This window comes from Poromitra crassiceps, assembly GCF_964638095.1.
Source record: "Poromitra crassiceps genome assembly, chromosome: 1".
In the NCBI taxonomy this organism is placed as follows: Eukaryota; Metazoa; Chordata; class Actinopteri; order Beryciformes; family Melamphaidae; genus Poromitra; species Poromitra crassiceps.
In genome coordinates, this window is record NC_139623.1 from 69,383,017 (window position 1) to 69,406,231 (window position 23,215).

General features: G+C 49.0%; 1 pseudogene across 1 annotated transcript; it reads left to right on the forward strand.

Moving 5' to 3' along the window:
• The first annotated feature begins 19,334 nt into the window (after nt 1–19,334).
• Nucleotides 19,335–22,460, forward strand: LOC310775024 (importin-7 pseudogene; annotated as a pseudogene). The gene has a single exon. The product of its transcript is annotated as an importin-7 pseudogene (transcript).
• The last annotated feature ends 755 nt before the right edge of the window (nt 22,461–23,215 follow it).

The following is a 23,215-nucleotide window of genomic DNA, read 5'->3' on the forward strand; positions in this document are numbered from 1 at the left end:
GCTCTCAAGTGAGTGACAATATTGCCAGCTCCGAGAGAAGGGTCTGGCTGCAGCTGCTGGGCGGACCTCACGCCTCCGCAACTGACAGGAAGTCACGTGACCTCCGCAGCAGAAGTTCTAATTGCGTTACCTCCAATGCTCCTATGCCAACCGCCGAAACTCCAGTAGGTGGCGGTAATGCACATACATATGTTTGCCAACCGCCATAAAACTAAAAGAAGAAGATTTTGACTCGCTGACTGTTGGAAGAAGAGGACTTTGGTTTAGTTTGTTGGCTGCCTGAATAAATAAGTAAAGTTTTATTGATTTGTGTGTGGTGGTGGTGGTGGTCCTCGGACGGAAGGGAGAGGAGGCTGGCCAGCGAGACTACATAACTGATGATGTCACAGTGGGATTTATGACATCATAGTGGGACAGAGAAACAAACAAACAGAGCCTGTAATGGCTGCCTGTAATAATTAAGCCATAGATCATTATGGAACAGAGTCGATAATGATCAACAACCAATTAATAAGCAATCAATAATAGCTCCCATTTATATACTGATGCCTGGGTTGAGCATGTTTTTGTGCATAAGCTGGTTGATATAGTGAAATAGAGAAATTGGCACACTCAAAACTTAGCACAGCACAAGGCCGCTAATAGATTAAATGCAATGGCAGGAGTCAGTCCTCAACTCACCCTGAATAAACTGAGAGGGGAGGGGGGAAATCAGCCCTTTAAGGGAAGGTAAAGGCTTTCAGTCCTCTGTCCTCCACAGCGATGGTGGGTGTGGTGCAGGCTGGCACTCTGTCTGAAGTGTATCTGTCCTAAGCCTCTTCTAAACATGAAGTCTGGATCATGTCCGGCTAGCCAGAGCAGGTATGTCTCGATATAGGCCGTCACTCAGTCAGCTCCTCTCATCGACATAACCAAATAGGCTCCTCTCCGCAGCTGTGTTAGCTTGGATGCTCACAGTCGCACAACACTGGCTGCCTCAAATAGCTGCCTCACACAATACTTGGCTGCATCCAACTCGAGAAAACTTTTCAGACCCTCCTGGGGACAATCTTTCTCAGAAGAGACTAACATTAGCGACAAATCTGGAGACTTTTTCTGACATGGGAATGATGGGATTAACATTACCAGCAAGCAGCAGTAAAAGCAGGCAATGACGATAGCTGGGGAGCACGGTGGCTCAGTGGTAGAGCTGTCGCCTCGCAGTCAGAAGGTCCTGAGTTCGATTCTCGCCTGGGACACTGCGGGCACTGTGGTTGTGTTCCCCCCATATCTTCAGTGCCTACTGCCCTGGTGGGGTATCTCGTTGTAAGGGCCTTTCTGTCTGTGTGGAGTTTGCATGTTCTCCCCGTGCTCCCCCAGGGGGGCTCCTCCGTATATAACCCCCCCCCCCCCATTAAAAACATGCAGAAGATCAGATCGTCATCGTCATCCGACCAGTGACGACAACATCCGAAGTCAGTCCCCGGGCGCTGTACGAGAAAGCGACCACTGCTCCTGGCCTGCCCCCCGGAGGAAAGGACAAAGCCAGGATGGGTTAAAAGCAGAGGACAAATTTCACCGGCCACCGTCAGCATGTGTGTGTTTGTGGCCCTCCGTGCATGTGTTGATGTGTAACCGTGTGAAAATAAAGACGGGCTTGTCCGTCTGAAATCGTGTTTTTTTTTTTTAAGTCCCGCTAGCATCGATGCTAAGTTAGCAAAGCAGCTGAAGCACATCATGGCTAATTATTAATATGGATGTTAATGTCCATATTAATTAGCCATGTGCTTGTGCGATGACATCGTGTATTGGCAATGTCAAAGGGTGGCGATTGACGATCTGACTGAGGTCAAGATCGCGCAACTCTAGTAGGCTAGTGTAATGAGTGACGCTGTATGTTTGGGGGTGGGGGGAATTGCACCCGTCCTTGATGAGGCAAGTGATCACACCTGTGCTGGAGCAAGCAGGTGGGATTGAAAAGGCAAAGTCGAGGAGGCACATTTGTCTCTGGAGAGCGGAGCTTGGTGTACGTTACAGGGCAGAAGCCCAGCCAAGCAAACAGCTTTTGCACTGTAGTGGAGGGTGGACGGGTGGTGCCGTTCGCACGCCGTTAGGTTAAGGCTGCCGGCGGTGAAGACAGGCAGTATCTGGGTGGGTGGAAAGGGCCAGGTTCCTGGGGTAGGCAGGGCATTGTGGAGCTAGAGGGAACCCTAGGAGTGCTTTCTCCGCCGCTCTCCAGCCTGTGGCAGGGGCTCTCCTGCCGTTTGTGGAGACGCCTCACTGCGCTGGACCGGTGGCTTTACCCACAGCGAACGTTGAAGCTGGGACCAGCGCCAAAGCTCAGACCCCGGGGGGGGTCTTGCACTTGTGGACAGTTAAGTGCTTTTAAAAAGAAATATACATTTTGATTTATGTCCTCTTGTCTTTTATGTGATGTGTAGATGAATGTTATATGTGTTTTAAAGTCGCACTTATAGCCACACATTGCGGGGGGGGGGGGGGAAGCAGCTGGGTTATTTAATTGTTCCTGAGGATGCTGCGCATGTGCGCCGTATAGCCTGGTCTTCCTATACGTTTGCAGTGAAGTGATGACGTTTGCAGTGCAATCTGATTAGTGTGCCCTTGTGGGGTGAGATTTGTGGTGTGAGTTGCAGTGCTCAATTGCAGTGCCCTAAACTGGAGGGGTGGATTTGCTGTGGTTTTGCTGTGGTTTTGGCGATTAGCCCATACACGGGAGTAGCCTATACGGCCTATGTTGCTGGCATTCAAAAGGGGGGATTTAGAACGCAGACTGTGTCCCTTACCTGTGTGTAAGGCTGATGGTGCCTTAAATTATTAATAAAGATTGTTATATTTTGCTAAACCATTGGTTTCCTCATCTTTCCATTTCAGCACAGTATATATTGTGTTTGGGCGCTCTACATTCTCACATTTGAGACAAGGTTTATTTCACTGGTGGCAGCGGTGGGATCTTGTATCTCTAAATAATTACATTAAGCCTTGTGAGTGTGGCCCTCTAAAATGGATGGTGATCAGCCACAGGCCCTGCCTGGGAGTAGTAATGACAGCAATGTGGCTAACGGCACTCCGGCTGCTCCTAGTGCTGGGCATCGTGTAGCACACAGTGGGACTCCCCGTCCAGTCTTCATGCCGGAGACATTTACTGGAGCAGGCCGCGAGTGGTCTGATTGGTCGGAACAGTTTGACTTGGCGGCTGAGGTGAACCAATGGGATGAGGCACTAAAAGTTAAGTTTATGTCTCTCTTGCTAGCAGGTCGTGCTAGGGACATGTATAGTGGTCTGCCCAGGGAGGCTAAGAACAACTATGACCTGTTAAAAGCAGCCATGACACGATGTTTTGAACCATGTGACAGTGATGACTGGAGCAGAGCTAGCTTTACTGCCCGTCGCAGGCGACCCAATGAAACGGCCAGGGAGTTTGGGAACGCTTTGAGGAGGCTGGCTACTAGAGCATACCCCACATGAGCACACTCAGGATATGCTGGCCAGGGATCAGTTTATTTTACACATTGCAACAGGCGATTTCCGGGTCAGCTTACGGGGTGCTAAGCCCAAAACTCTAGAAGATGCCATTGATCTGTCCTCAGAAATGGAGCTGCTTAGAAACCTGGAGCACACTCATATACCTCCGGAGGCCAAAGTGATGGGCGTGTCTGTGGCTAAGTCCAGCAGTGATGAGCAGATGGGGGTGTTGTTGGGGGTGGTGGAGGAGTTGAGACAGGAGGTGCGGGGTCTCCAAATCACTGTTAAAAACATACAATCGGCCCAAAAGGTTCAAATTCCCTCCAGGCCCACAGAAAGCCCAGATGGGGACTACAGAGGTAGTGCGGCACCTCGTGGAGTGCCCAGTCGTGGGTATAAAGATGCAGGGGGGGGGGGTGTTGGGAATGTGGCGGTAACAGGCATCTCAGACGTGATTGCCCATACTTGCAGGGAAACTAGAGGGGGCCGGTACAGCAGGCCAACTGCCTGCCCCCGAATACACTGGTATAACTGTGGCCTCTGCTAGCAAACATGGGGGTTCGGGTTACGTTGCAGCGAAAGTAGGGGGGGTAGACTCCATCCTATTGGTGGATAGTGGGGCAGCAGTGTCTGTGATTCCAAAGGAGGTGTGGCTGTCACGAAGGGGGGGTCAGAGTTGTTTGGGCACCAAGGGGATGTTTCGGCTGCAAATGGTGGGGGGATGGGAATCCTAGGAAAGTGGCACACTGTGTGTCAGTTCGACTCTCTGGCATTAGTTGCTGAGTTTTTAGTGGCTGATGTGCCATCTCAGGAGATCCTACTAGGATTTGACTTCCTCAGCAAGTATGGAGCGGTGGTAGACTTTGGCACAAAGGAATGTAGGATAATGGGTAAATCACTTCCCCTCATTGACTGCGTTTACATGGACTTGAGTATCCCGGTTATGAGGCTTATCCCGGTTTTGATCATATTCGGGATATGGCATTTACATGGAACACAGAGAAAGCAGCTCATTCATATCCCTGTATACATGTTAAATACCAGTGTCCCGGTTACTGATTACTACAGGCTATCTGCGCAGGCGCTTGTAGTGTTTACAACGCTAGCGCACGTGAGTGAGTGCGTGACATCATTCATTGTATTTTGGACCAAAACTGCACTGCGCTGCTTTGTTACAACTTCTTTGTTTTAACGTTGACTTTGGCTATTGAAAATGAGGCCCCTTTGGCTAATAGCGGGTTTAGCACTATACCTGAATGCCAGCATCGCCTTTCAGGTTTGGCTTATCCACCTTATTGCCAGCAATGGGAGAAGAAGGCGACAGGAAATATTAAACGCGTCCGCCACTTTGACAGCTGTCAGGCTCTCTCTGCCCCCGCGTAGGACAAGGAGGCAGTGGGTGAAGATACGCAGCCGTGACTGGTGGGAGAGGGTTGTCATGATGGAGTTCAGTGACTCGGAGTGGAGAGAAAACTTTCGTATGGGTAGGGCATCCTTTTACCGGTTGTGTGACCAGAGGAAACAACAGTACGAGCACCAATCCCGTTACCGATGAGAGTTGCCATAGTTTTGTACAAACTGGGCAGTTGTGGGGAATATCGCTTGGTTGCTAACCAGTTTGGGGTCCACAAAAGCACAGTAAAAAAAATTGTGTATATGTTCTGTCGGGGTATGGTGGATACAGCTATGAGCAGCAACTTCATAAAAGTGCCAAGTGAAGAGGAAGCCACCCAGATTGCAGGGCGCTTTCAAAGAGCATATGGACTTCCACAGGTGATTGGCTGTGTCGACGGAAGCCACATCCCCATCCTACCCCCTAGTGACGGCTACAGAGATTTTATCAACCGGAAAGGATGGGCTTCGTACGTTCTACAGGGTGTTGTCGATGACCAATATTGGTATGTTTTTTTTTATTGTCCTAAGGACACAAAACAAGGTGAACAAATCAGTCAGTTAGCGTACATCAAATTATTTCGTTCATATTTTTCTTTAGCAAGAATAACAGCAGAACAATGAAAAACAGTATCAGTTGACCTAAATACTTGACATATATTTGAAAAGCAAGTAGCTTTACTTGATCAGCAGTTCCAAAAAGCAGTCAAGATTAGTCATAAAGCCAAAAGCTAATAGAAAGATTGGGATGGAAACACACCTTGTAACAGAGAACCTTTCTGATAGCTGGCCTAAAACCCTACTTTGTGTTTTAGCTTTTGGAGTGTTAACTGTAAAGTCCCTGGCAGTGCCCATGATGCCAACGTCCTGCGTCAGTCAGATCTGTTGAGAAAGGCTGACCAGTTGCCCAGGGTAAATATTAAATAACAGTATAAAGGTGATTTTGTTTTGTGGGAATAAAGATATTCTGAAGCCTTTTCCTCCAGCTAATATTATTTTCTTTGTTTTGCAGCGTGTGTTGGAAGTTGAGGGACAGAGCGTAAATTTCTACATCCTAGGTGACCCTGCCTATCCACTACTGGAGTGGCTCATGAAAGGGTACACGCGGTCTCCACGACTGACCCCTGAGCAGGAGTCTTTTAATGTCTATCTTAGTGCTGCCCGTACCTGTGTGGAAATTGCATTTGGGAGATTAAAATCAAGGTGGAGAATTCTTTTGAAAAGAAGCGATCTTCACTATTCGTTTACCCCTTACCTGATCACAACATGCTGTGCTTTACAACTTCTGTGAAAGAGAAAAGGACCAAGGCAACCCAAGATGGATGCATGAGGCAACAATCCTGGAGGAACAATTCCCTCAGCCCGGAGACCATCCCATGAACGCCGTCAATCCAGATGGCCAAGCAGTTAGAGAGGCACTCAAAAACTACATGGCAGCAAACTTTCCGCTCCGCCAAGGTGTACGTGCTTGAGCCGTCAGGTATTCCTGGTGTTGGGTCACATTAAGTTACATTTTTGATAAAGACTAGTATGTTTGGCCTGCAGCGGGACTTTCGTGACAAAAACAAAACAAAATATAATGCAAATAGTTCTGTTTTTATTAACACCTTTATGCCCTTTAACATACATTTCCACAGTAGAAACACATTGAAAAAACAAGAATCCCTGCTGAAGAATTTTACTGATATAAATACATTTGAGACTCAACACTGGGCTAATAGCTTGCTAAGATCTTGTGCCATTTGCTGAACCAAATAATTATTTTCTTGTCAGGAAAAAAAGCCAGCCTGTTTATACACACACTCATGTTTGAAGAGATTGCGCGTGTGTGTGTGTGAGACAGAGAGAGAGATTGAGAGAGGGGGGGAGAGATGGAGAGGGAGGGAGGGAGGCAGAGAATGCAGTTCCGAGCTTTCATGTCCAATAAAGTGGTGTGCAGACAGATTAAAGGACCAGATCTCACTGTGGTGAGATATTTGCGATATTCAGCCAACATTGCTTTCAATGAACCTGAAATAAACCTGAAAAATAGTTAGCAAAACAATCTGAAGGCAACTCAGTCCTTAAAGTGCAAACTGTAACAAATTAAATTAGCAATATTAACCTGAAAATGTGCAACTTAGAACAACTGTTTTCAAACTTCACAAGTGAAAGAAAACTTGGTCAGATCCATCGTCCATTGCTGCTCCTCTCCCCTGTTGAGGGTTGCCAGCTGGAGAGTAATAAGGTGTGGTGACATCATAATGGATGTTAGGAGGACTGGCATAAGGTAACCTTTGCTGCATAGGTGGTGGTGGGATGTGAGAGCCTCTCATCCCACTCAGCAACTGGCTCACCACTGATTCCAATGAGCTGTTGCTCTGCTGGATCACTTGAGTGAGAAGGCTACGCTCTCGCTCGTAGCTCTCTTGGAGATGACGCTCCATCCATTAATTTTGGCTTTGCTGGAACCTTTCCAGGAAATCCTGCTGGCGGGTAGTGGTGTTGTGGACCCTTCTGCGCTTAGTTCTGTCTGCAAACACACACGTAACAAAATAGGGGTTTGTTATGGTCTTACATATCTGTTAGATATGCCACTACCCAGCCCGTTAGTGTGTGACTGGTGTCACATTGCTCCAGTTATGTTTACCCCAAATTGGATGGGTTTGCTATTTATTGAGATTACTTGCATGTACTTATATATACATATGTATGTCCCTCAAACACATTCATGTGTGTATCTGGTTTATTTATGTGTTGCATGCTGTATGTCAGTGTAATGAGGAAATCCTGCTGGCGGGTAGTGGTGTTGTGGACCCTTCTGCACTTAGTTCTGTCTGCAAACACACGTAACAAAATAAACAGCTTGCTTTAAAATTTGGTGTGTTATCAGGGTTTATTCTCCATGTGGCATTAGCCTTACTTGTTCAAATTAAATTTACTGGGTTGCGAAATGTAATATAGCCTATGGCATATAGGCTATATTACATTTCGCAACCCAGTAAATTTAATTTGAACAAGTAAGGCTAATGAAATTTTTGTTTGCTATTTATTATTTATTGAGATTACTTGCATGTACTTATATATACATATGTATGTGCCTCAAACACATTCATGTGTGTATCTGGTTTATTCATGTGTTGCATGCTGTATGTCAGTGTAATGCAGTATAATTCATGATTTAAGAAAATAAAAACCTAAATAAAAGTATTGTGTATCACGATTAGATATTTAATTAATTGCAGTCAGCTACAGTACATATATAATCTCTCTTTTACTGGTTACCTGGTTTACATTGCAATCTTATTGCATCTACAGTATGTACTATCGAAAGTTTTTATATTCACAGTCATGGGTCAGGCTAAAAAGACTGCAGTATGTTATCACCTGACTATAATGTAGGCTATAATATGTCATCGGTTACCTTGTGTTGTCGGTTGGGAGGGTGTCTCAGCAGATGCAGGGATGCTATCACTGGTGGATGCAGAGGTGCCCTCAGCTGCTGCAGGGGCTCTCCCTGGGCTGTTATCCTCTTCAATTGTGTCGTATTCCACATCTATTGATTGATAGGATATACTTAGTTAGGTAAACGTTTTGTATGTTTACTTGTTTGCCCATGAACATCGGCCATATGGCATTAGAAATACTTGGGATATAACGCTAATTAACGTGTAGCTAAATTAGCTACGTGCTAACGTTAGCTAGCTTACCTGGATTTGGTGTATCAGGTGAAAGCTCATCTGTAGCAGAAGGAAAGCCGACGTCAACACCGTCGACTTCTATAGTGGCCAGCGGACGGTTACCAAGCATCTCGTCCAACATTTTGTAAAATTTGAACGTTGCTGTGTCAGCGCCACTTGTTTTGTTGTGGTTTTTGACCTCGTAGTAACGTTTCCTTAGTGTTTTCCACCGTGACCTGACTTGCTCCACGGAACGTGTTGGGAAACCGGCGTCCTGCAGTCTGTCCGTTATAGTTTTGAATATGTCAGCATTTCGGTGCCTTCTCCCATCTAAAGTGCGAAGTACATGTAATTCTTTCATCGCCGAAAGACAAAACTCAGTTTCCTCATCGCTCCAGAAGTGGGCCGACTTGCCTATCTTTGGAACCGCCGCCATTTTTCGGATATTGCTGTTACGTCACGTCACTTGGCTCAAGCCGCGCCTGCGCAGGTAGTCTGCTGCAGTCCGAAAGCAGGATAAGGTGTATACATGCAGCAGTATCCCGGGTTCTTTCGGAGTACTCCACCTCGCATAACCGGCTTTCTCAAAACTGGGATAAGGGCTTATCCAGCTTTCTGAAACCGGGATATGATGTTTACATGCGCAAACACAAAAACGGGATACTCCAAAACCCCGACAGTAACCGGGATACTCAAGTCCATGTAAAACGCAGTCAGTGTACCAGCAGATGCAGAGAAGCCACAAGCCGTCACAGTCCCGGTTGACACAGTCACCCCCCCCCCCCCCCCCCCGCAGTGAAATCATCATTACAGGTAGGGTAGCTAATGCTATTGGGCCTGGTCGGGAGGGAATGCTGGAGCCTGCTGAATCAGTGTCCAATCAGTGTGATGTCATGGTGGCCCGGGTGGTCTGTAGAGTGGAACAGGGCACCCTACCAGTTCGGGTTATCAATGTAACTGATGAGCCGCTGACTTTAAAGGGAGGAATGAAAGTGGGTATGCTGCACACTGATATTGAAGTTGGGAGTAAGGCAGAACATTTGGGAGTGGCCAAGACAGGGGGGGGTTCAAGGGGACCCTGGACAGTTGACACACTGCTAGCACATCTGGGGTTACAACAGAAAGGTTTTGAAGCCCCTGAACTGCTAGCCATCCGTGACTTGCTACACCGCAACTTATCAGTATTCAGTTCGGGGGATAATGACTTGGGCAGAACTCACCTCACTTTGCATCAGATCAACACAGATGGAGAGAGGCCAGTAAAGTTGCCCCCTCGTCGTGTCCCTCTCCATTTACAGCACGAGGTATCAGAACATTTAAAGCAGATGCTTGAAAATGAGATTATTCAGCCCTCTCACAGCCCTTGGGCAGCGCCCATAGTTCTTGTCCGCAAGCGGGATGGAGGTCTCCGCTTTTGTGTCGATTACCGTAAATTGAATGATTTGACCCGAAAAGATGCCTACCCCCTGCCCCGCATTGATGATGCCCTGGATAGCTTGTATAATGCTTGTTGGTTCTCCACTCTCGACTTAGCCAGTGGTTACTGGCAGGTCGAGATGGACCCAAAAGATAAACCTAAAACGGCGTTCATTACGCGTCAAGGCCTTTTTGAGTTTAATGTGATGAGTTTTGGCCTGTGCAATAGCCCCAGTACCTTTCAGAGATTAATGGACCTGGTGCTGGCAGATTTGCAGTGGACAACTTACATTACATTACATTACATTACGTCATTTGGCAGACGCTTTTATCCAAAGCGACTTACAATAACACATTTTTCTGTCTGCAATAGAACAATCAACTATGGAGCACAGTCTATGACAACTACAGCTTCTGAAGGAACAGTGGTACAAGTTTAGGTTAGTGATACAAGGTTGGTTAGGGTTTTTTTTTTTTTTTTTTTTTTTTTTTATATAAGGAAAGAGAGAGACGAGGTTAGATCAAGAAGGGCCCAGATGGAGCCTGAAAAGGTGTGTCTTTAGTCTTTTCCGAAAGATCGGCAGTGATTCAGCAGTCCTGACCGAAGGTGGAAGCTCGTTCCACCATTGAGGTGCCAGGGACGAGAAGAGTCGAGATCGGGATGAGCGACTTTTGAGCCCCCGTAGCGAAGGAGGGGCGAGGCGACCTGCACTGGTGGAGGAGCGAAGGGAGCGGTGAGAGGTTTGGAACCTGACCATGGATTGCAGGTACCGGGGAGCTGTCTGGTGAACTGCCCTGTAGGCCAGTACCAGTGTCTTGAATTTGATGCGGGCCGAGATGGGAAGCCAGTGGAGCTCCTGGAAGAGGGGAGTGACGTGAGAGAATTTGGGTTGGTTGAATATCAGACGGGCTGCAGCGTTCTGAATGAGCTGGAGCGGTCGGATGTCGGTGGCAGGTAGGCCGGCCAGAAGCACGTTGCAGTAGTCCAGGCGGGAGGAGACAAGAGACTGGACCAGGAGTTGAGTCGCTTCTCTTGTGAGAAAGGGACGGATTTTGCGCATGTTGTAGAGAGAGAACCTACAGGAGCGCGCTGTAGCAGCTATGTTGGCAGAGCAAGACAGCTGGTTGTCAAGGATCACCCCGAGGTTCTTGGCTGTTTGGGAGGGGAGTACAGTGGTGTTGTCAATGGAGATGGAGAGATCTGCAAGAGGGCAGTCTTTTCCTGGGAGGAAGAGTAGCTCGGTCTTACCAAGGTTGAGCTTGAGGTGGTGGGCAGACATCCAGTCTCCAATGTCTTTGAGGCATGCAGAGATGCGAGCCTCGATTTGAGTGTCAGAGGGGGGGAAAGAAAGGAAAAGCTGGGTGTCATCAGCATAGCAGTGATAAGAAAAGCCATGAGAAGAGATCACATAGGCAAGAGATCTGATATAGAGAAGGAAAAGTAAGGGGCCCAGGACTGAGCCCTGGGGGACACCGGTGGTAAGAGGACAGGATCTGGAGAGGGACCCTCTCCATGAGACCTGGTATGAGCGGTTAGAGAGGTAAGAAGCAAACCAGGAGAGTGCAGAGCCTGAAATGCCGAGGTCGGACAGAGTGGAAAGAAGGATTTGGTGGTTGACTGTATCGAAGGCAGCAGACAGGTCAAGGAGGACAAGAACAGAAGAGAGGGATGAGGCCTTAGCAGTGTGAAGGGCCTCTGTGACAGCAAGAAGAGCTGTCTCAGTGGAGTGAGAAGCCTTGAAACCGGACTGCAGAGGGTCCAGGAGGTCATTTTGGGAGAGATAGAGAGAAAGTTGTTCGGACGCTGCTCGTTCGAGGGTTTTGGAAAGGAATGAGAGAAGAGAGACAGGTCTGTAGTTGTGAATAGCAGTAGGGTCAAGGGAGGGTTTCTTAAGCAGAGGCTTGACTCTTGCAGTCTTTAGAGCAGGGGGGACAAGACCAGAGGACAGAGAGGAGTTAATGAAGGTAGTGAGGAAGGGAGATATGTTAGGTGAGATGGTTTGGAGGAGAGAGGAAGGGATAGGATCGAGGGGGCAGTAAGTGGCTCGGTTTGAGCTGATGAGTTTAAGCACTTCATCAGGAGAGAGAGGAGAGAAGGAAGGAAATCCAGGGACAGGGGGCTGAGGAGCAGGATTGGAGTCGGGAGTGTTAGTGAGGGTGGCTGGAGGATGGAAGGAGGAGCTGATGTCGTCCACCTTTTTTGTAAAGAAGGTTACAAAATCGTCAGCAGAGAGGGAGGAGGGAGGGGGAGGGGAGGGAGGGTTGAGGAGCGTGGAGAAGGTGGCGAACAGTTTACTGGGATTGGATGCAGAGGACTGGATTTCAGAGATGAAGAAGGAGGTTTTTGCTTTAGAGACAGCATCAGTGAAGTTTGAGTGGATAAGGTGGTAGGAAGAGAGATCCTCAGGGAGATGTGATTTTCTCCATTTTCTCTCAGCTGACCGAAGCTCAGTTCGATAAGTTCGCAGAGATTCAGTCAGCCAAGGAGAAGGGGGAGAAGATCGGGCAGGCTTAGTGGTGAGTGGGCAAAGAGAATCAAGAGCAGAGGAGAGAGAGGAGAGAAGAGTAGTGGAAGCCTCGTCAGTGGACAGGAGAGCAAATTGCTCGGCAGGGGGAAGTAGGGAGAGGACGGTAGAAGAGAGGGAGTTGGGAGAGAGAGTTTTTAGGTTGCGTCGGGTGGTGGTAGAGTGGGGGGGAGATGGGTGGGAGGAGGGGAGGGGGATGGGAAGGGAGAAGGTGATAAAGTGGTGATCGGATACAGGAAGAGGGGTCACAGTGAGATTAGAGGTGGAGCAGGATCTCGTGAAGACCAGGTCAAGCACATTCCCTGCTTTGTGAGTAGGAGGAGATTGAGAGAGGTAAAGGTCAAAGGATGAGAAGAAGTTAAGGAAAGACGGAGATTGTAAGGTTACTGGCTGGATGTTGAAGTCTCCCAGAAGGATGAGTGGAGTACCATCCTCAGGAAAGATGGAGAGGAGGGTGTCCAGCTCGTCCAGAAAGTGACCAAGCGGACCAGGCGGGCGGTAGATTACCACAATGTTGAGCTTGATGGGTAGGGATACGGCAACTGCATGGGACTCAAAAGATGAGATAGACAGATGAGAGAGAGAGGTGACAGTGTAGGTCCATTTGGGAGAGATGAGGATACCAGTGCCACCTCCACGGCCAGAGGCTCTAGGGGTGTGCGAGAAGGAATATGCAGCAGAGAGGGCAGCAGGTGTAGCTGTGTTTTCAGGAATGATCCAGGTCTCTGTGAGAGCTAGAAAGTGGAGGGTTAGAGATAGAGCATGAGCTGAGATGGTCTCAGTTTTCTTAACAGCCGACTGACAGTTCCAGAGACCTCCGGCAATAGTAAAAGGACTGTTAGCGCGCTTAGGGTGGGAGAGATTACCAGGGTTACTACACCTGAAGCAGCCGTGTCTACGGCGTCTGTGGGCTGAGGTTACAACAGCCAACTTGTTTAGTCTATTTAGACGACATCATAGTGTTTGGCCGGACTTTCCATGAGCATTTATCTCGGCTAGATGATGTGCTGACCAAGTTGCGCCATGCTAACCTCAAGGTAAAGCCAGTTAAATGTAACTTGTTTTCCACCCAGGTGCAGTACTTGGGCCATATAATCTCAGCGAGGGGTGTGGAAGCTGACTCTGCAAAGATAGAAGCAGTGCGACAGTGTCCAGTGCCAAAAAAACAGACGGAGGTCAGGAGCTTCGTTGGCCTAGCCTCTTATTATAGGAGGTTTGTGAAGGGTTTTGCTGAGATCGCTCGCCCCCTTCATCAACTTACAGAGAAGGGGAGGCGGTTTAAATGGACAGGAGACTGTCAGTCAGCTTTCGAACACCTTAAGCTTGGCTTGATGTCTGCCCCTATTCTGGCGTATCCTGACCCCCACAAAACTTTCATTCTAGACACCGATGCTAGTGACGCAGGGATTGGGGCGGTCCTGTCACAGGAAGAGGCGGGTCAGGAGCATGTCATAGCTTATGCTAGTAGGGCTCTGACTAAAGAAGAAAGGAAATATGCAACCACCAAGAAGGAGTTGTTGAGCATGGTTGCGTTCACCAAATACTTTAAGCACTACCTGCTGGGCAAGGAATTTGTGCTGAGGACGGACCATAACTCTTTGAGGTGGTTGCATAACTTCCAGGGCCTAGAGGGACAGCTAGCCAGGTGGCTAGAGCAGTTAGCCAACTTCCAGTACCAGATTGTGCACCGTCCTGGGCGAGTACATGCTAATGCTGATGCCCTCTCTAGGCTCCCTGCATTCCTGCCAGCCATCTCGCCCACCTCCACAGTGGAGGGACATCCAGTGGTTCAGACCATATGTTCGGTACAGTGTGTCGGTCCTGTGGTGCCCCCAGGTCCAGAGGAAGGGGACGAGTTGTCGCAGGCTCAGAGAGAGGATGTTGAGTTGCGACAGGTCATTGCTCTTAAGGGGGGTGGGGAAGAGTGCCTGCGGCCTCCTAGTGAGTTACAGAGGTTTGCACCTGTGTGGGCTCAGCTGCAGGTACAGGATGCTAGATTGGTGAGAATACCACCTGTAAACTCGGATGCAGCTAAACAGACTCAGGTTGTTCTCCCCAAAGCCCTGGTGCCAAAAGTATTGGAACAGTTGCACAATTCAGTTACCGCAGGCCACTTAGGGGTCCAGAAGTTACAAGCCAAGGTGAAGGACCGTTTCTACTGGCCGGGGTGGTTTGGGGATGTCAAACAGTGGTGCCGGGAATGCGTGGACTGTGGTTCCCGCAAGACAACTGGACAGCAGTTGTGTACCCCTCTCCAGTCGATAGTGGCCTCAAGACCATACGAGCGGGTGGCATTAGACATCTTAGGGCCACTGCCAGAAACCCCCAACCGAAATAAGTACATACTAGTTATTGGGGATTACTTTTCAAAATGGACAGAAGCTTTTCCCCTCCCTAACCAGGAAGCTCAGACAGTGGCCAAGGTCATGGTAGAGCAGTGGGTCTGTCGACTGGGGGCCCCCCGTACCATTCACACTGATCAAGGGCGTAATTTTGAGTCAAATGTATTTAAAGAAATGTGCCAGCTGCTAAACATTCATAAAACTCGCACGTCGCCCTACCACCCCCAGTCTGATGGGATGGTGGAAAGATTTAATAGGACATTGCTGTCAATGTTGTCCATGTTTGTGGAGGAGAACCAGGCCAATTGGGATGCGCTTTTGCCCTACGTGATGCTGGCGTATAGAAGCAGTGTACATTCGAGTACAGGCTTTACGCCATATAAGGTGGTGTTTGGACAGGAGATAGTGCTCCCAGTGGATGTTATGTTGGGCCTTGATGGGGGGGAGAGGTTCACTGCAGTGACTCAGTACGTTTCTAGGCTAAGTGACACCTTGTCCACAGTAGTGGGAGCTGTGAGGGGCCATCAGGCGAGGGCCTCCGGTAGGCAGAAGGAGGCCTTTGATGTCAAGGTTAAGTGGCAGTATTACTCAGAGGGGGAGTTGGTTTGGGTTCGCTCTAAGGCTAGGAAGAGGGGTATTTGTCCCAAGCTGCAGAGGAGATTTAGGGGCCCTTATAAGGTCATAGAGAGAATCACTGAAGTCCTATATCGGGTAGTATTGGTTGAGGGAGGGCCTGAGGTGATTCTGCATTACAACCGGCTCAAACCTTTCCTTTCCCCTGTAACAGGGGCAAGTAACCAGGGCGACACACAGAGGCTGCATACTATGCCTCCATGTCCAGGAGCCAGTGGCGGTGCTGGCTGGTCCCGTTGGAAAGCCCCTGGTTCCACTGTAAGGTCCGGAGAAGCCTCTCGGCCAGTAGATCCAGGACCGGCACGGAGTGTCCAGCAGCCAGCAGATCCAGGGCCGGAGAGTGCATCCGTCCCCAGCCAGAGGGTGGTCGAGAGAGGGAGGCAGACGGGAGGACCGGCGCGGAGTGTCCAGCAGCCAGCAGATCCAGGGCCGGAGAGTGCATCCGTCCCCAGCCAGAGGGTGGTCGAGAGAGGGAGGCAGACGGGAGGACCGGCGCGGAGTGTCCAGCAGCCAGCAGATCCAGGGCCGGAGAGTGCATCCGTCCCCAGCCAGAGGGTGGTCGAGAGAGGGAGGCAGACGGGAGGACCGGCACGGAGTGTCCAGCAGCCGGCAGACCCAGGGATTGAGGACGCAGAGATCGCCAGCCAGGCCGCCCGTGATGGAGCGCGACAGAGTGGAGCATCAACATCGCAGAGGAGCACATCGACCCCCAGTCAGCTTGCCAGGGAAGGACGGCAGCAGACGGGACAACAGACATTGCAGGAGACGCGCCAAGGACGGCAGAGGCAGCCACCGGTCTGGTCCAGGGACTTTGAGATGTTTTAACTCTGGGACGAGTCATATTTAAAGGAGAATTTCGTTTTTTTTGAACTTGGATCCATCTCCTGGCATTAATTATGATTTGGCCACTCACCAGGCAATCTCCGCGGCGTTTCTGGCCGTCCTGGCGTTGTTTTGACATCAATAGCGTCCAAGTCAGTTGTAAAATGGAGCTGACTTGGGGCCAAGTGTGAGCCTGTCTTTCCTGCATCTAAATAGCTATTTTTATTCCCGTTTTCGCCAAATATCGTCAGAATCTGATCCCTCAAGAAGCACCACAGTGATATTTCGCCAAAGGCTGTTTCCTGGAGTCCCACAGGGATCAAATTACCTCAAACGTGATCTCGGTCACCAAGTCTCGTGAAGTCCCGCGATACTTTCCTGCCGACTGACCAAGTACAGGAGGACGCTTTGCGGTGGTGGTTTTAGCGCAACCTATGTGGGGTTTGGCGTAACCTATGTGGGATTCGAAATAACGTAAGGTTATGCCAAACCCCACATAGGTTGCGCTAAAACCACCACCGCAAAGCGTCCTCCTGTACTTGGTCAGTCGGCAGGAAAGTATCGCGGGACTTCACGAGACTTGGTGACCGAGATCACGTTTGAGGTAATTTGATCCCTGTGGGACTCCAGGAAACAGCCTTTGGCGAAATATCACTGTGGTGCTTCTTGAGGGATCAGATTCTGACGATATTTGGCGAAAACGGGAATAAAAATAGCTATTTAGATGCAGGAAAGACAGGCTCACACTTGGCCCCAAGTCAGCTCCATTTTACAACTGACTTGGACGCTATTGATGTCAAAACAACGCTAGGACGGCCAGAAACGCCGCGGAGATCGCCTGGTGAGTGGCCAAATCATAATTAATGCCAGGAGATGGATCCAGGTTAAAAAAAACCGAAATTCTCCTTTAAGGGAGGGGGGAGTGTAATGAGTGACGCTGTATGTTTGGGGGTGGGGGGGAATTGCACCCGTCCTTGATGAGGCAAGTGATCACACCTGTGCTGGAGCAAGCAGGTGGGATTGAAAAGGCAAAGTCGAGGAGGCACATTTGTCTCTGGAGAGCGGAGCTTGGTGTACGTTACAGGGCAGAAGCCCAGCCAAGCAAACAGCTTTTGCACTGTAGTGGAGGGTGGACGGGTGGTGCCGTTCGCACGCCGTTAGGTTAAGGCTGCCGGCGGTGAAGACAGGCAGTATCTGGGTGGGTGGAAAGGGCCAGGTTCCTGTGGTAGGCAGGGCATTGTGGAGCTAGAGGGAACCCTAGGAGTGCTTTCTCCGCCGCTCTCCAGCCTGTGGCAGGGGCTCTCCTGCCGTTTGTGGAGACGCCTCACTGCGCTGGACCGGTGGCTTTACCCACAGCGAACGTTGAAGCCGGGACCAGCGCCAAAGCTCAGACCCGGGGGGGGGGGGGGTCTTGCACTTGTGGACAGTTAAGTGCTTTTAAAAAGAAATATACATTTTGATTTATGTCCTCTTGTCTTTTATGTGATGTGTAGATGAATGTGTTTTAAAGTCGCACTTATAGCCACACATTGCGGGGGGGGGGGGGGGGGAGCAGCTGGGTTATTTAATTGTTCCTGAGGATGCTGCGCATGTGCGCCGTATAGCCTGGTCTTCCTATACGTTTGCAGTGAAGTGATGACGTTTGCAGTGCAATCTGATTAGTGTGCCCTTGTGGGGTGAGATTTGTGGTGTGAGTTGCAGTGCTCAATTGCAGTGCCCTAAACTGGAGGGGTGGATTTGCTGTGGTTTTGCTGTGGTTTTGGCGATTAGCCCATACACGGGAGTAGCCTATACGGCCTATGTTGCTGGCATTCAAAAGGGGGGATTTAGAATGCAGACTGTGTCCCTTACCTGTGTGTAAGGCTGATGGTGCCTTAAATTATTAATAAAGATTGTTATATTTTGCTAAACCATTGGTTTCCTCATCTTTCCATTTCAGCACAGTATATATTGTGTTTGGGCGCTCTACATTCTCACATTTGAGACAAGGTTTATTTCACTATCATCATCTCCCTTGTTGCATTTTTAAACTGGCAGATGGGGGACATAGAAACGATTCAACTTTTAGTTGTTTACTCACCTAATTTGGCTCTCTTCCAAAATAATCCAGCCACGTAACTAACGCTACATCCATTCATGAAAATAATGATGGGACATTAATGGTTTGTGAAGTGCCACCACCCGCCCACTCAGACATAACAGCTACATGATCCGGATCATGAACTGCCAGTGTTAAACAACAGCTGCTTTTCCAATAATGGGGATCCTATACTAGGGGTTGAGATGGTCATGATCCGCACTCGCGGGAGTGCGCATAAGCCGGCTAATTGTTTCTAAACATGCAGGCCAACCGGCTAGGAGCTGGTTATAATCCGGATTCAACTGCATGTTAAGAAGTGGCTCTAGTGAATAACATATCCTCTACAGTATATGCATAAAACATGAGACAACATCCTTTTGATTGGTTCAAAGTGCTGGCATACGATGTGGCACCAGCTCATTGGTTCACCAATGCATGCCATGTAGGGTCATAGTAATTCTGATTGGTACAAGCTAGACAGAAGGAGTAACCCAGTGGCATAAAAGAAAGCGACAAAGCTAGCCAAAGCAGTCGTTAGCCACGGGGCTGTCGTTCTGCCAGAGATTCCAGTCTACAATCTGGCCAAGGCTGGATCTTTTTAATCACAACACAGCAAATCACCCACTTGAACGCAGCAGGTTCCACAATTGCTCGAGTGACATCACTGATATCATCACCGATTACATCACAATTGCTATTGAGTGTTGAATTACAGTATGACAACATCAGTGATGACATCACTAGTGTGTGTGTGTGTGTGTGTGTACCTACTAAGTAGTGGTCACCCGGCCTCATCACTGTCTGTGACATCAGTGATTTATAACATCATCTGTGATATAGGCCAAGCCGTCTAGAACTGTATGACATCAGTGATTTATGACCTCATCACTGTGACATCATCAGTGATTTATGACATCGGTGATATATGATATCATTTTAGTAGTAGTTGTGACCTTTAATTTCCAGTCTCTGTCTGGAGTTGCAAGGCGTGCCGGTTTTTGCAATGGATGCCGGGTCTTTGATCGAGGCCCTGCGGGGCACCATGGACCCAAACCTGCGGGAGGCTGCGGAGAGACACCTGAACGAGGGTCACACCCGGGTAAACTTTCTGTCCACCCTACTGCAGGTAACCATGTCCGACCAGATGGATTTGCCTGTCAGACAAGCAGGTGTGATTTACCTTAAGAACATGATAACCCAGCACTGGAATGAGGGAGACGGTTCAGGCACAGAGATGCCCGTCAATAACATCCCTGATGAGGACAGACAGTTCATCCAAGCCAAAATAGTGGAGGCCATCATCCACTCACCTGAGCGCATCAGGGTCCAGCTGACAACATGCATCCACCACTTGATCAAGCATGACTACCCTGGCAAGTGGACGACCATTGTGGACAAGATCAGCTTTTATCTGCAGCCAGAGAACAGAGCAGGGTGGCTCGGCATTTTGCTCTGCCTCTACCAGCTGGTCAAGAACTATGAGTATAAGAAACCAGATGAACGCAAACCCTTGGTGGATCCCATGCACATCTTCATGCCTATGTTGAAAGACCGCTTCATCCAGCTGCTTCCTGATCCCTCCAGTGACTCTGTCCTGGTACAGAAACAGATCTTAAAAATCCTCTATGCACTATTCCAGTACAACCTGCCCCTGGAGCTCATCAACAGACACAACCTAACAGATTGGATGGAGATCCTGAAGACTGTAGTGGATAGAGATGTGCCTCCGGAGACCATGCAGGTGGATGAGGATGAGCGGCCTAAGTTGCCCTGGTGGAAGTGTAAGAAGTGGGCCCTTCACATCTTGGCCCGGCTGTTTGAGAGGTACGGCAGCCCTGGAAACACAAGCAAAGAGTACGCAGAATTTGCCGAACTTTTCCTCAAGGGATGTGCACTCGCTGTACAACAGGTGCTGCTGAAAGTCTTATATCAGTACAAGGAAAAGCAATACATGGCCCCCAGAGTACTCCAGCAGACGCTCAACTATATCACCCAGGGCATTGCACATGCTATCACCTGGAAAAACCTCAAACCACACATCCAGGGCATCATTCAGCATGTGGTTTTCCCCCTCATGTGTTATACGGACAGTGATGAGGAACTATGGCAGGAGGATCCATATGAGTACATCCGCATGAAGTTTGTTGCATTTGAGGACTTCATCTCCCCCACCACAGCAGCCCAGACGCTCCTCTTCACCTCCTGCAACAAGAGGAAAAAGGTACTGCAAAAGACTATGGGCTTCTGCTACCAGATCCTTGCTAATCCCGCCTTCGACCCCAGGAAAAAGGATGGTGCCCTCCACATGATAGGCTCTTTGGCTGACATATTGCTCAAGAAAAAGATTTATAAGAACCAGATGGAGTTCATGCTGCAGAATCACGTCTTCCCCCTGTTCCGCAGTGAACTGGGCTACATGAGAGCCAGAGCCTGCTCTGTACTGCACTTCTTCTGCGAGGTGAAATTTAAGAGTGACCAGAACCTGCAAATGGCCCTTGAGCTGACCCGCGACTGTCTCATCAATGACAACCAGATGCCTGTTAAGGTGGAGGCCGCCATCACCCTGCAGGTACTCATCAGCAACCAGGAGAAAGCCAAAGAGTACATCACCCCCTTCATCCGGCCAGTGATGCATGCACTCCTGCACCTTGTCAGGGAGACTGAGAATGATGACCTCACCAATGTCATACAGAAGATGATCTGTGAATACAGCAAGGAGGTCACTCCAATTGCAGTGGAGATGACACAGCACTTGGCTATGACCTTCAACCAGGTGATCCAGACGGGGTCTGATGAGGGAGGAGATGACAAGGCTGTAACGGCTATGGGCATCCTCAACACGATTGACACATTGCTGAGCGTGGTGGAGGACCATAAAGAGATCACCCAGCAGCTGGAGGGCATCTGTCTGCCAGTGATCAGCACCGTCCTGCAGCAACATGTTCTAGATTTTGAGGAGATCCTATCCATTGCCCACAGACTGACCTGCCAGCAGGTGTCCCCACAGATGTGGCAGCTCCTTCCACTGGTGTTCGAAGTCTTCCAGCACGATGAACTGGATGAATTTGACTACTTCACAGATATGATGCCTCTCCTTCACAACTACATCACAGTTGATACAGACACCCTCCTATCTGACACCAAATACCTAGAGATCATCTATAGCATGTGCAAAAAGGTCTTGACAGGGGATCCAGGTGAGGACCCTGAGTGTCATGCAGCTAAGCTCCTGGAGGTGATCATTCTGCAATGCAAAGGCCGTGGCATTGATCAGGTTGTTCCCTTGTTTGTGGCTGCTGCACTGGAGCGTTTGACACGGGAGGTGAAGACCAGTGAGCTGAGGACTATGTGCCTGCAGGTGGCCATCGCTGCACTTTACTATAGCCCCCCACTGCTCCTCAACACCTTGGAGAATCTGCACTTTCCCAACAACACCGAGCCAATCACAAACCACTTCATAACCCAGTGGCTCAAAGATGTTGATTGCTTCATGGGCCTCCATGACAGGAAGATGTGTATTCTTGGACTTTGTGCTCTCATTAACCTCGAGCAAAGGCCCCAGGCTGTCAACCAGGTGGCCGGCCATCTTCTTCCAGCAGCCATCCTGCTCTTCAATGGCCTCAAGAGGGCCTACGCCTATCGAGCAGAGCATGAGAACGAGGAAGATGATGACGATGAAGAAGATGGAGAGGAAGAGGATTGCAATGCAGAGCTGGGGAGCGATGAGGACAACATCGACGAGGAGGGCCAGGAGTACCTGGAGATGCTGGCGAAGCAGGCAGGAGAGGATGGAGATGATGAAGACTGGGAGGAAGACGACGCTGAGGAGACGGCACTAGAGGTCTACACTACAGCTGTGGATGATGAGGACAACTTAGTGGATGTGTATCAGATGTTCAAAACCATAGTACAGAATATCCAGAGTCGTGACCCAGCATGGTATGTGGCACTCACACAAGCCCTTGATGAGGAGCAGGGCAAACATCTTCATGACATTGGCACACTTGCAGACCAGAGACGGGCAGCACATGAATCCAAGATGATTGAGAAGCATGGTGGATACAAGTTCACAGTGCCAATGGTGCCAACTAATTTCAACTTTGGAGGCAATGCTCCAGGAATTAATTGAGTCATCTGTTCTACTTGTTATTACCCTGTGAGTGATTGTAGTGAAGTGGAAAAAAAGGGGTGAATCTGCTGTATCTGCACCCCAACTTTAACAAGACACCGATTGTACGCCTTCGTCTAGCTGCGCAAAAACAGCATTTTCGACTGCCCCCTGCTAATTTGAGGCTGCGCGCCCGTGCCGCAAGATAGCAATCATTAGCTGCGCGCCCGTGCCGCAAGGTATCAATAAGGTTTGTGCTCCCACCTGCGCCCATGGGCGTGCCGTTCTGAAAAATAGGTGTGACCAAGGAAAATCCTCGTGCACTGCCACCGTATGGAGGAGCACAAATAATTTGCATCTAGAAGAGAGCGACCCAGGTCTTACCCCAATTTTCACTGGTGCAGTGATATTTTGCCATCTCACTCTCTCCCCTATCTCTCTGTACATCTCTCTCTCTCTTTCTCTCGGTGCTCCACTCGTCATTAAAGAAAAAATATAATTAACGAACTCAAAAAAACTTCAAACATTGTTGTAAATTTATAACCATAAAGAAATTAAACAAAAGACACGCTTATGCCTTAAAGACATCCTTATGCCTTAAAAAGCCATCAAATAGTATAATATCGATCTATAATTCCAGGAGTGTCTGTCTGTGCACAATCATTGTGACATCATCAATGAGTGATGTCATCAAAGATGCAAAGTTGGGCAATTGTGTGCAGACATACAACTTTGCATCACTGATGACATTCATGTCAAAATTTCATCAGTGATGT